The 12626-nt window shown below is 42.2% G+C and overlaps 1 pseudogene; it reads right to left on the bottom strand.

Moving 5' to 3' along the window:
* LOC132821411 (cholesterol 25-hydroxylase-like protein 2) overlaps nt 1-12373 on the bottom strand; it is a 30284-nt pseudogene extending 17911 nt beyond the window's left edge.
* Between the last annotated feature and the right edge of the window lie 253 nt (nt 12374-12626).

Here is a 12626-nt window from a genome sequence, read left to right as displayed (position 1 = left end):
CAGTTAGGTAGAGGTTGTAATTACTGGTCTAGCCAGCTATGCCAACGTCACTTGTATGAAGAAAAACAACTTACCAAATTCTCAGGTTTGTACAGTTGCACTTGTCAATAAGCCTTGAATAACTATTTTGGTAAACCATAATTCCTATTGGTGAAAATGATTGCTTGGATTTTTGGGTAATTGTCAATCACATACAGATTGCCACTCCATTCCTTTGTGAAGAAGCAATAAAGTGTCATTCTTCTGTCAGGAGATTCCAAAATGGCCTCCTTCTGAAACACAGAACTTACCAGCAGGGGGTTGTTGTTGTACACATTGGAACTCACGACATAGAAAAATAAAGGGATGAAATTTTGAGGAGAGAATATAGGAAGTTAGCAGGAAGTTAAAAAGGAGGTCCACAAGGGGAGTAATATCTGGATTACTCCTGGTCCCACAAGCTAGTGAGGGTAGGAATAGGAGGATAGAGCAGATGAATGCATGGCTGAGAAGCTGGTACAGGGGAGAAAGATCCACATTTTTGGATCTCTTCTGGAGTACAGGTGACCAGTATAGGATAGGAAGGACCGATTGCACCTGAATTGTAAGAGGACTAATATAGTGATAGGGGACTTTTCCTGCTCAGGAGGGTTTAACCTAGTAAAGGGGGGGAGGGGTGCAGGACCTAGCAGACATAGTGAGAAAAGAGATCACACTGAGATTAGTAGGTGTGGGAAAAGGAGAAAGTCAAATAGTCAGGGCAGACAGGAATAAAGCAGAGAACAAGGTTGGACTGATAAATTAAAGTGCATTCATTTCACTGGAAGATGCCTAACAGGGAAGGCAGATGAACTCAGGGCACAGTTGGGACATGGGACTGGGATATCACAGCGATTACAGGGATGTAGTTCAGGGATGGACAGGATTGGCAGATTAATGTCCCAGGATAATAGGATACTATAGAAAGGATAGAAAGGGGAGCAAGAAGGAGGGGGGAGTGGTGTTTTGATTAGGGATAGCATTACAGCTGTACATAGGAAGGGTATTCCTGGGAATACATCCAGGGAAGTTATTTGTGTGAAACTGAGAAATAAGAAAGGGATGATCTTCTTATTGGGATTGTACTATAGATTCCCCAATTGTCAGTGAGAAATTGAGAAATAAATTTGTAAGGAGATCTCAGTTATCTGTAAGAATAATAGGGTGGTTATGGTAAAGGATTTTAGCTTTCCAAACATAGATTGGCCCTGATGAAGGGCTTTTGTCCGAAACATTGACTTTCCTGCTCCTTGGATGCTGCCTGACCTGCTGTGCTTTTCCAGCACCACTCTAATCTAAACTCTGGTTTCCAGCATCTGCAGTCCTCACTTCTGCCCCATAGATTGGGACTGCCATAGTATTAAGGGCTTGGATGGAGAGGAATTTGTTGTGGACAAGAAAATGTTCTGATTCAGTATACGGATGTACGTACTAGAGAAGGTGCAAAACCTGACCTACACTTGGGAAATAAGGCAGGGCAGCTGACAGAGGTGTTAGTGGGGGAGCACTTTGGAGCCAGCGACCGTAATTCTATTAGTTTTAAAGTTGTGATGATAAAGGACAGACCAGATCTAAAGGTTGAAGTTCTAAATTGGAGGAAGACCAATTGTGACAATATGAGGCAAGAGCTTTCAAACGTTGATTTGGGGTAGATGTTCACATGTAAAGGGACAGCTGGAAAATGGGACGCCTTCAAAAGTTAGATAGCAAGAGCCCAGAGATCGTATGTTCCTGTTAGGGTGAAGGGCAAGGCTAGTAGATATGGGGAATGCTGCATGACTAGAGAAATTGAGATTTAGGTTAAGAATAACAAGGAAGCATAAGTCAGATAAAGATAACAGAGAGCAAGCAAATCCCTAGAGGAGTATAAAGGCAGCAAGAATATACTTAAGAGAGAAATCAGGAGGGCAAGAAGGGGACATGAGATAGCTTTAGTAAATGGTTAAGAAGAATCCAAGGGATTCTATAAATATATTAAAGACAAAGGGTAGCTAGGGAGAGAATAGGGCCCCTTAGAGATCAGTAAGGCTACAAATGTGTGGAAAGGCAGGAGGTGGGGGAGATACTGAACGAGTATTTCGCATCAGTGTTTGCTGCGGAAAAGAATATGGAAGCGAGAGAATGTAGGGAAATAAATAACAGGATCTTGGAAAATGTACATATTACAGAGGAGGAGGTGCTGAATATCTTAAAATGCATAAAGATGGATAAATCCCCAAGACTTAATCAAGTGTACCTGAGATCTCACTAGGAAGCTAGGGATGTGATTGCTAGGCCCCTTGCTGAGATATTTGTATCATCAATAGTCACAGGTGAGGTACAGGAAGACTGGAGGTTGGCTAATGTGCTGCCATTATTCAAGAAAAGTGGTAAAGAAAAGGCAGGGAGTTGTAGACCAGTGAGCCTGACATCAGTGGTGGACAAGTTGTTGGAGGGAATCCTGAGGGACAGGATTTACATGTATTTGGAAAGGCAAGGATTGATTAAGACCATAAGACCATAAGACATAGGAGTGGAAGTAAGGCCATTCGGCCCATTGAGTCCACTCCGCCATTCAATCATGACTGATGGGCATTTTAACTCCACTTACCAGCGTTCTCCCCGTAGCCCTTAATTCCTCGAGACAACAAGAATCAATCAATCTCTGCCTTGAAGACATTTAGCGTCCTGCCCTCCACTGCACTCTGTGGCAATGAATTCCACAGGCCCACCACACTCTGGCTGAAGAAATGTCTCCGCATTTCTGTTCTGAATTGACCCCCTCTAATTCTAAGGCTGTGTCCGTGGGTCCTAGTCTCCTCGCCTAACGGAAACAATTTCCTAGCATCCACCCTTTCCAAGCCATGTATTATCTTGTAAGTTTCTATTAAATCTCCCCTTAATCTTCTAAACTCCAATGAATACAATCCCAGGATCCTTAGCTGTTCCTCGTATGTTAGACCAACCATTCCAGGGATCATCCGTGTGAATCTCCGCTGGACACGCTCCAGTGCCAGCATGTCCTTTCTGAGGTGTGGGAACCAAAACTGGACACAGTACTCCAAATGGGGCCTAACCAGAGCTTTATAAAGTCTCATTAGCGCAACGGTGCTTTTATATTCCAACCCTCTTGAGGTAAATGACAACATTGCATTCGCTTTCTTAATCACGGACACAACCTGCATGTTTACATTTAGAGAATCCGCGACTAGCACTCCCAGATCCCTTTGTACTTTGGCTTTACAAATTTTCTCACCGTTTAGAAAGTAGTCTATGCTTTTATTCTTTTTTCCAAAGTGCAAAACCTCGCGTTTGCTCACGTTGAATTCCATCATCCATTTCCTGGACCACTCTCCCAAACTGTCTAGATCCTTCTGCAGCCTCCCCACTTCCTCAGTAATACCTGCCTGACCACCTAACTTTGTATCATCGGCAAACTTCGCTAGAATGCCCCCAGTCCCTTCGTCCAAATCATTAATATATAATGTGAACAGCTGCGGCCCCAACACTGAACCCTGCGGGACACCGCTCGTCACCGGCTGCCATTCCAAAAAAGAACCTTTTATTCCAACTCTCTGCCTTCTGTCAGACAGACAATCCTCAATCCATACCAGTGGCTCACATCGAACACCATGGGCCTTCACCTTGCTCAGCAGCCTCCCGTGTGGAACCTTATCAAAGGCCTTTTGGAAGTCTAGATAGACCACATCCACTGGGTTTCCCTGGTCTAACCTACTTGTCACCTCTTCAAAGAATTCCAACAGGTTTGTCAGACACAACCTCCCCTTACTAAATCCACGTTGACTTGTTCTAATCAGATTCTGCTCTTCCAAGAATTTAGAAACCTCATCCTTAATGATGGATTCTAGAATTTTACCAACAACCGAGGTAAGGCTAATTGGCCTATAATTTTCCATCTTTTGTCTTGATCCTTTCTTGAACAAGGGGGTTACAAAAGCGATCTTCCAATCATCTGGGACTTTCCCTGACTCCAGTGACTTTTGAAAGATCTCAACCAATGCCTCCGCTATTTCCTCAGCCACCTCTCTCAGAACTCTAGGATGTATCCCATCGGGGCCAGGAGATTTAATAATTTTAAGACCTTTTACCTTTTCTAGCACTTTCTCTTTTGTAATGGCAATCATACTCAACTCAGCCCCCTGACTCCCTTTAATTGTTGGGATATTACTCATGTCTTCCACTGTGAAGACTGACGCAAAGTACTTGTTAAGTTCTCCTGCTATTTCCTTATCTCCCATCACTAGGCTTCCAGCATCAGTTTGAAGTGGCCCAATGTCTACTTTTGCCTATCGTTTGTTTCTTATGTATTGAAAGAAACGTTTACTATCATTTCTAATATTACTGGCTAGCCTACCTTCATATTTGATCCTCTCCTTCCTTATTTCTCTCTTTGTTAACCTCTGTTTGTTGTTGTAGCCTTCCCAATCTTCTGATTTCCCAGTGCTCTTGGCCACTTTATAGGATCTCTCTTTTTCTTTAATACATTTCCTGACTTCCTTTGTCAGCCATGGCTGTCTGATCCCTCCCCGGATAATCTTTATATTTTTAGGGATGAACCTCTATACAGTGTCCTCAATTATACCCACAAACTCCTGCCATTTTTGCTCTACTGTCTTCCCCGCTAGGGTCTGCTTCCAGTCTATTTTTATCAGTTCCTCTCTCATGCCCTCATAATTACCTTTATTTAACTGTAACACCATTACATCCGATTTTGCCTTCTCTCTTTCAAACTGCAGACTGAACTCTACCATATTATGATTGCTGCTTCCTATAGGTTCCCTTACTTTAAGATCTTTTATAAAGTCTGGTTCATTACATAGCACTAGGTCCAGAATAGCCTGCTCCCTTGTGGGCTCCATGACAAGCTGTTCCAAAAAGCCATCCTGTAATCATTCCACGAATTCCCTTTCTTTGGATCCACTGGCAACCTTATTTACCCAGTCCACCTGCATATTGAAGTCTCCCATGATTACTATAACCTTGCCTTTCTGACATGCCTTCTCTATTTCCCGGTACATGTTGCATCCCTGGTCCTGACCACTGTTAGGAGGTCTGTACACAACTCCAATTATGGTTTTTTGCCTTTGTGGTTCCTCAATTCCACCCACACAGACTCCACATCATCCGACGCTATGTCATTCAGTGCCATTGATTTAATTTTGTTCTTAACTAACAAGGCAACCCCACCCCCTCTGCCACCTCCCTGTCTTTTCGATAAGTTGAAAATCCTTGGAGGTTTAACTGCCAGTCCTGACCCCCCTGCAACCAAGTCTCTGTGATGCCTACCACATCGTAATCATTCACTATGATCTGTGTCATTAGTTCATCTGCTTTGTTACGAATGCTACGAGCATTCAGGTAAAGTGCCTTAATGCTAACTTTATCATTAGAGATATTGGAAGTCATAAGATGTCCTAAGTTATCCTTCCTTTTTGCTGCATTCCTAGTCTGCCTCGAGTTTAAATCCACCTGCACATATGCTATCCTGTTGCTTATCTTCCCATTTAACTCCATACTCCCTGTCGCTTTCACTTTCCCTTCCCCCCAGCTCAGAAGTTTAAAGTCCTACTGACCACTCTATTTATCCTCTTCGCTAGAACATTGGTACCTGATCGGTTCAGGTGGAGACCGTCCCAACAGTACAGATCCCCCCGTTCCAAAACTGATGCCAATGCCCCATGAAGTGGAATCCCTCTTTCCCACACCAATCCCTTAGCCACATGTTTATTTCCCTAATTTTCTTATCCCTATGCCAATTGGCACGTGGCTCGGGCAGTAATCAGGAGATTATGACTCTTGAGCACCTGTACTTCAATTTCCTTTGTAGTGCTTCATAATCCCCAAACAGGTCCTCCACCCTAGTTTTGCCTATGTTGTTAGTACCAACATGGACCACAACAACTGGATCCTCCCCTTCCCACTCCAATATCCTTTCAAGCCGGTCGGAGATGTCCCACACCCTGGCACCGGGCAGGCAACATCACCATGCGAGACTCCTGATCCGACTTGCAAAGGATACTATCTGTCCCCCAAATTATAGAATCCCCTATAACAACTACTTGGCGTTTTGCTCCCCCCTCTTGAATGGCCTTCTGCACCACGGTAGCCGCCTTCCTGATCTAAACTCACTGCTTTCCTTCCCGGCTGCCCCTCTAGTCATTGTCACTTCCCCCTACTTCTCCCGCTCTTTCTGAAAAGAGAGAGAAAAAAAAACCACCGCTGCCCGCTACGGTCAGTAATTTTAAAACAAACTGTCTTACCTTAGCTGTAGTCTTCCGGGTTCGTTTAAACTCAGCCGCTGCTCGCACTCAAAATTAGTGATGCCTAACATGCCTTTGTGTGTAGAAAACTTTGTCTCAATGACTTAATTGAGTTTTTTGAAGAAGTATTGAAGAGGACTGATGAGGACAGGGCAGTGCACATGATTGATATCTGTAAGGTGTTCAACAAGGTTCTTCATAATAGACTGGTCAGCAAGGTTAGATCATACAGAATAGAGGGAGAACCAGTTAGTTGGATACAGAACTGGCTCAAAGGTAAAAATTAAAAATCACCTAATGCCAGCTTATAGTCTAACAGATTTACTTGGAAGTACTACTTTCAGACCACTGCTCCTTTATCTAGCAGCTACCAAATAAACTTGTTGGACTATAACCTGGTGCTGTTTGATTTTTAACTTTATCCACCCCAGTCCAACACCAGCACCTCCACATTAAAGACAGAAGACAGAGTGCGTTGGTGGAGGGTTGCTTTTCAGACTGGAGGCCTGTGATCAGCAATGTGCCACAAGGACCGATGCTGGGTCTACTGCTTTTCACCATTTATATAAATGATTTGTTTGTGAACATAGGAGGTATAGTTAGTAAGTTTGCAGATGACACTAAAATTGGAGGTGTAGTGGACGGTGAAGCAGGTTACCTCAAAGTACAATGAGATCTTGATCAGATGGATCAATAGGCTAAGGAGTGGTAGATAGAGTTTAATTTAGATAAATGTGAGATGCTGCATTTTGGAAAGGCAAATCAGGTCAGGACTTACACTTAATGGTAAAGTACTGGGGAATGTTGCTGAACAAAGAGACCTTGGAGTGCAGATTCATAGTTCATTGAAAGTGGATTTGCAGGTCGATAAGATAGTGAAGAAGGTGTTTGGTATGCTTGCCTTTATTGGCCAGTGCATTGAGGATAAGAGTTGGGAGGTCATGTTGAGGCTATACAGAACATTGATTAGGCCACCATTGTTAAATTCTGATCTCCCTGCTACAGAATGGATTTTGTGAAACTTGAAATGGTTCAACAATGGTTTACAAGGATATTTCTATGGTTGGAGGGTTTGAGCTACAGGGAAAGGCTGAATAGACAGAAGCTATTTTCCCTGGAGCATCGGAGTCTGAGGAGTGACCTTACAGAAGTTTATAAAACCATGAGTGACATAGATAGGGTGAATTGACAAGGTATTTTTCAAGGACTGTGAGAGCATAGGTTTAAGGTGAACGAAGAAAGATTTTAGAGGGATCTAAGGAGCAACCTTTTCATGCAGAAGATGGTGTGTGAATGGAATGACCTGGCAAGCGAAGTGGTGGAGGCTGGTACAATTACGACATTGAAAAGGCATCTAGATAAGGATATGAACAGGAAGGGTTTAGACAGAAATGGGCCAAATGCTGACAAATCGACCTAGATTTATTTAGGATATCTGGTCAACATGGACAATTTGGACTGAAGGATCTGTTTCTGTGCTGGTTATGTCTATGACTCAATTTTCTTCCATTCTGACAGGTCCCTTGTAAGGTAGACCAGTTGGGGGAAAGTGAAGCATGCTCCCTTTCTCACAATCATTGCTTTATTTTAAAAAGTCCATCATATCAGCCAGCCATTTTGACATTGCTTGTTGAAGGGTAAGTGAGTTAGTTAAGTGTTGAGGTTCCAATTCAAGGTAAATAGTTTGCCAGCTGAGTAGGGGTATCGTGCTAGGTAAGTAGTACATTAGATGAATCAGAATAAGGTGCAAGTTAGTTAGTTTGCCAAATGGTACTTGCCTGACAGCTCCCAACACACCAAGTAAATATTTTGCTTTTGATTTTTATTGTCATGTGCACTCAAGTACAAAAATACAGAGTACAGTAAAAAATGTTACATGTTGCCACACAAGGTACCATCATAGGTACAAGTACCTAGGTACAGAATCTTAAGAACAAGATAGAAAGAAAGAACACAGTTAACAGTTAAACATTGCAGTAATTACAGTGTAGAGTGTAATTACCGGGTGGCACGGTAGCACACAGGCAGCATGGTGGCACAGTGGTTAGCACTGCTGCCTCACAGCGCCAGAGACCCAGGTTCAATTCCCACCTCAGGCAACTGACTGTGTGGAGTTTGCACATTCTCCCCGTGTCTGCGTGGATTTCCTCCGTGTGCTCAAGTTTCCTCCCACAATCCAAAAACCTGCAGGTTAGGTGAATTGGCCAGGCTAAATTACTCGTAGTGTTGGTTGAAGGGGTAAATGTAGGGGAATGGTGGGTTATGCTTTGGTGTGGACTTGTTGGGCCGAAGGACTTGTTTCCACACTGTTAGTCATCTAAAAAGTAGAACACACAAAGTAACGTCAAAAGTTCCTCATTGCAGATCTTTTTAGGTTTTAAGTAGAAAACAAAGAAATAAAGCTGAACATTCAAACATTACAATCTCTCTTAATTGCTTAGCTAAGGTCTAACCGCACTTCGAGGAATTACCTAGAGATTGGAAGTCCACACTGGGCCGGGAGACTGCCACATATCGCCGAGAGGCCGCCTTGCTGCGCCAATGAGAGATTGCAATGTCGGGCCGCAAATCCACCATGCCAGGCCATGATGCCACCACACCAAGCTGGGATGCTACCACACCAGGTTGGTAGGTCGGAGGCCTGGAATTTGACTATTACAAAGATCCCAAATGTCCCACTGACCTCCCAACATGGTAATCAGCTCATACTACCAGCAAGTCAGCACACGAATTATGTTTGAGCTGAAGAATACAGGAGAAGATCGAACTAATAGTCTGCTTCAACAAGGTTTGGTCCATTTGTAAAACTGTTAACTATTCAACAATTCCAAGAGGATTGTTTGCTGAAACCACTGTCCTTCTGTTGTGTAAGTCACTTGTTTTACATACAATATATCTGATCTCACTGCGGCTTAACCTTTCCATTTCCACCTGTATCATTCTTTTCACATATCGATTTCATAATTGGATTTCTTTGTCTCAGTGCTTGGAAGGATTTGTTCTCAGCACTGCCTTTTCCTCAGTCGATCAATTCTAAATCTACTAAAAAGGAAGGCAGACTCAAAAAACGCACCATTCCAAGCTACAATGCCGGGTAAATTCAGAGGCAAGCTCTTTTGGATAAAAACAAACAGAAACAGCACATCTAAGTCATATTATCAAAATTAAGCACAGATTCAGAGAATTAAAGATACAAGTTACTAAGTAACTTATGTTTATACCCTCTAGTCCTCTGCAATCTCTCTGCTACGTTATTGATGTTTCATGAACTTAAGTCATACATTAGAGGAAACAAAGTTGTGGGAGGACTTTAAATTCTTTTGCTTTGACTGTGTGGAACTTCCTGCCTGAATATCTTGTGCTCTCTCCTCGAAAGACATTTTCAAATTTCACTTATTAAGTTAAGCCTTCTTTCATCCATCTCTTGCTCCTCCTTTATGCTTTAATACGTATTGCTTCAGTTTTCAGAGGAGCACCATGGGATCATTACATTCAAACTATGATATTGGCTGTTTGTGCTATTAGTGAATATTTCTTTTATGCATTCTTCCAGAAATGTTATGCTTACTATTAAACATGTCAATACTAGAGGCATTACCAAATAATTCACTTCAGGTATCACCTTTGCCATTCCATTTCACCCCACCCAGACTCCATTTATCATAATCATTCGGAGGTGCTGGTTTTGGATTGGGGTGTACAAAGTTAAAAATCACAGAACAGAAGGCTATAGTCCAACAGGTTTATTTGGAAGCATTGGCTTTCGGAGTGCTGCTCTTTCATCCACAAACCCCTGATGAAGGAGCAGCGCTCCAAAAGCTAGTACTTCCAAATAAACCTGTTGAACTAAACTAGTTTGACAAAATGAATGGCTTGCAAGGCAACTTCATGGGGCAATTACAATCAATGCCTTTATATGAGGCTGGTATCACCTACAGTATTGCCTGAGTAGGGTTAGGAGGTTTAACTTTACCAAAAGCTATTACTGTATAAGTTGACATTTTACCACAGTCTGACAGCTTTATGAGTCTCTACTGCTGAACGAATTTATCTTGTCAAATTTTTAAAATGTCTAATTCTATGTTAGGATTTGAATGCACATTCCAGAAGGATTGAATGTCCAAGCTTCTAGATTATTATTAGTTCAGTAACATAACTACAGTATTATCACACCTAACAGTTTACTTGTGAGCTGCTGAATCATTCTGGTGATATCTATTATATTTTAGTCTCTAATGTCTGTGTTGAGGCCAATCAAATGAAACATCACATTGCTCTTATAGACCCTAAATGTTTTACAATATTTTATTTTTGGAAGAATTCATTGGCTTTGATGGCAAGAAGTGGATATGCTTTAAGTCATGTTCACAACACTGAATAAAATGGAAGCCTGAATTTGAAACAAAGCAAAAAATTTGGAAAAACGCAGTAGATAAGTTAGCTTTGTTGCATTTCCATCTCTGCATCAAAATATATATTTTTCAGCCCCTTTTCCTGCCCCCATAAGTTATTTCAATGTAATATGGTAGGCTTGCAGCACTATCAGATGAGATATTAAGCTAAGCTTCTGGCCTCTCCTGTAAGACAAAAACCTCATGGTAATGTTTGAAGAACAGAAACATTCTCCCCATGTTCTGACCATTTGTTCCAGCACTAGTAACGGGTTATCTGGTTATTTATCTTATTGCTACTGACGGGAAGATGCTGAGTGCCAAGTGGCCATTTCATTGACCAGTGGTGGCTACACTTTAAAAGTAATTCACTAGTTGTGAACAGGCAAAAAGGAAGTTCTTCAGCAAGTTTTTTTTATGTCAATAAAAGTCTCTAATGCTTCTTCAGAGTCAGTGAAGTTATGTATTTCCTCCACTTTCTCTCTTTTTTTAACATAAATGTTGAAATTTGTTCTCCTTAACCATTTCTTACTTGGCAAGATCACTCTTCTTGTTGATGTGTTTCTCCATTAATTGGTATACAAACTTCAATCTTTTTGGAATGACTTTATCCAGTAAAGTAACTGATCGTTAAAGCCATCTTTAATTAACAAATGTTCCAAAGAATAGTAACAATATATACAAGCTCAAATGATATTTCAATCAGTTCTCTCCATCTACACCGAAGGTGCTGACTCATGTTGACTCACTGCTATGATTTGCAGCTGGATAATTTGCGGTTACTTGCTTGTTCCCAGCGTAGGATGCTGTGACAACAGGCACCTTCACTTACTTTCAAATTAACTGAAACCTAGTATTCCAGTTAATGTCCTCAATTCAGTTTGGCTATTGATGTTACATCTTGGAAACCAGCCAGATTCTTTACGTGTATTTGGCCCTTAGTTTGACATGCTCTAATGTCTGATGTTGACTTTATCTCAATGATCCCAATAATGAAAGGATTAAAGACTGGGGTGCCTAAATTATTTGAGAGGTGAGAAATGAAACATGACATGGCTGTGGGCAGGAAGGATAAGACTTAAAGCAAATAATTCAAGAGCCAAAAACCACAAACAGAAAGACGTAATCAAGGTTGCACTCTCAACCAAAGAGCAAATTACTGCAGATGCAGGAAGCTGTAATGAAAACAACAGATGCTGGATATCACAGCAGGTCAGACAGCATCCATGGAGAGAAAGCAAACTAACATTTCAAGTCCAGGTGACTCTTCACCAGAGCTGAAATGAAGCGTGGAGGTGGCAGCATTTATGCAGCAGTTGGGACGGGCGTTCTAGTTTAGACCGGCTCCCTCCCACAGCTCTTTTCTCAGTATATGATGCTGCAGTGCTGCTTCATACTCCTGCCCGGACATTGAAAGATATGTTCACTTTGCCTCCAATTTCAACCCCCCTATAACTTTCACATTGTCCATTTCCAGCATTTCCCTTCCTTTCCTTGACCTGTCTCCATTGTGGAGAATAAACTGTTCACTGTCATCCACTACAAAGCCATGATAGGTACCTTCACGTCCCACGTCTTGCAAGGCCCCATCCCATTCTCCCAGTTCCTTCGTCTATGTCGCATCTGTTGGGATGATGCCACCTTCCAAAATAATGCTGCTGTCATGGCTTGCTTCTTCCATGATTGTAGTTTCCCACCCACCATGGTGGACAAGGCCCTCAACTGCATCTGACCTAGCACCCATGCTTCCGCCCTTGCCCCTTCCCATCATTCACAGCGGCGTGATCAGGTTCCCCTTGTCCTCACTTTTCATCCCACCATCTCCGTATTCAAAGAATCATTCTCTGCCATTTCAGACAAATCCAGCAGAATGCCACCACCAAACATCCTCCTCTCACTCCTCATCTGCATTATGCAGGGATCATTCTCTCCAGGACACCATGGTCCATTCCATGAC

Source organism: Hemiscyllium ocellatum, chromosome 2 (genome assembly GCF_020745735.1).
Source record: "Hemiscyllium ocellatum isolate sHemOce1 chromosome 2, sHemOce1.pat.X.cur, whole genome shotgun sequence".
Classification (NCBI taxonomy): domain Eukaryota; kingdom Metazoa; phylum Chordata; class Chondrichthyes; order Orectolobiformes; family Hemiscylliidae; genus Hemiscyllium; species Hemiscyllium ocellatum.
This window is presented reverse-complemented; position numbering and strand designations above follow the sequence as displayed.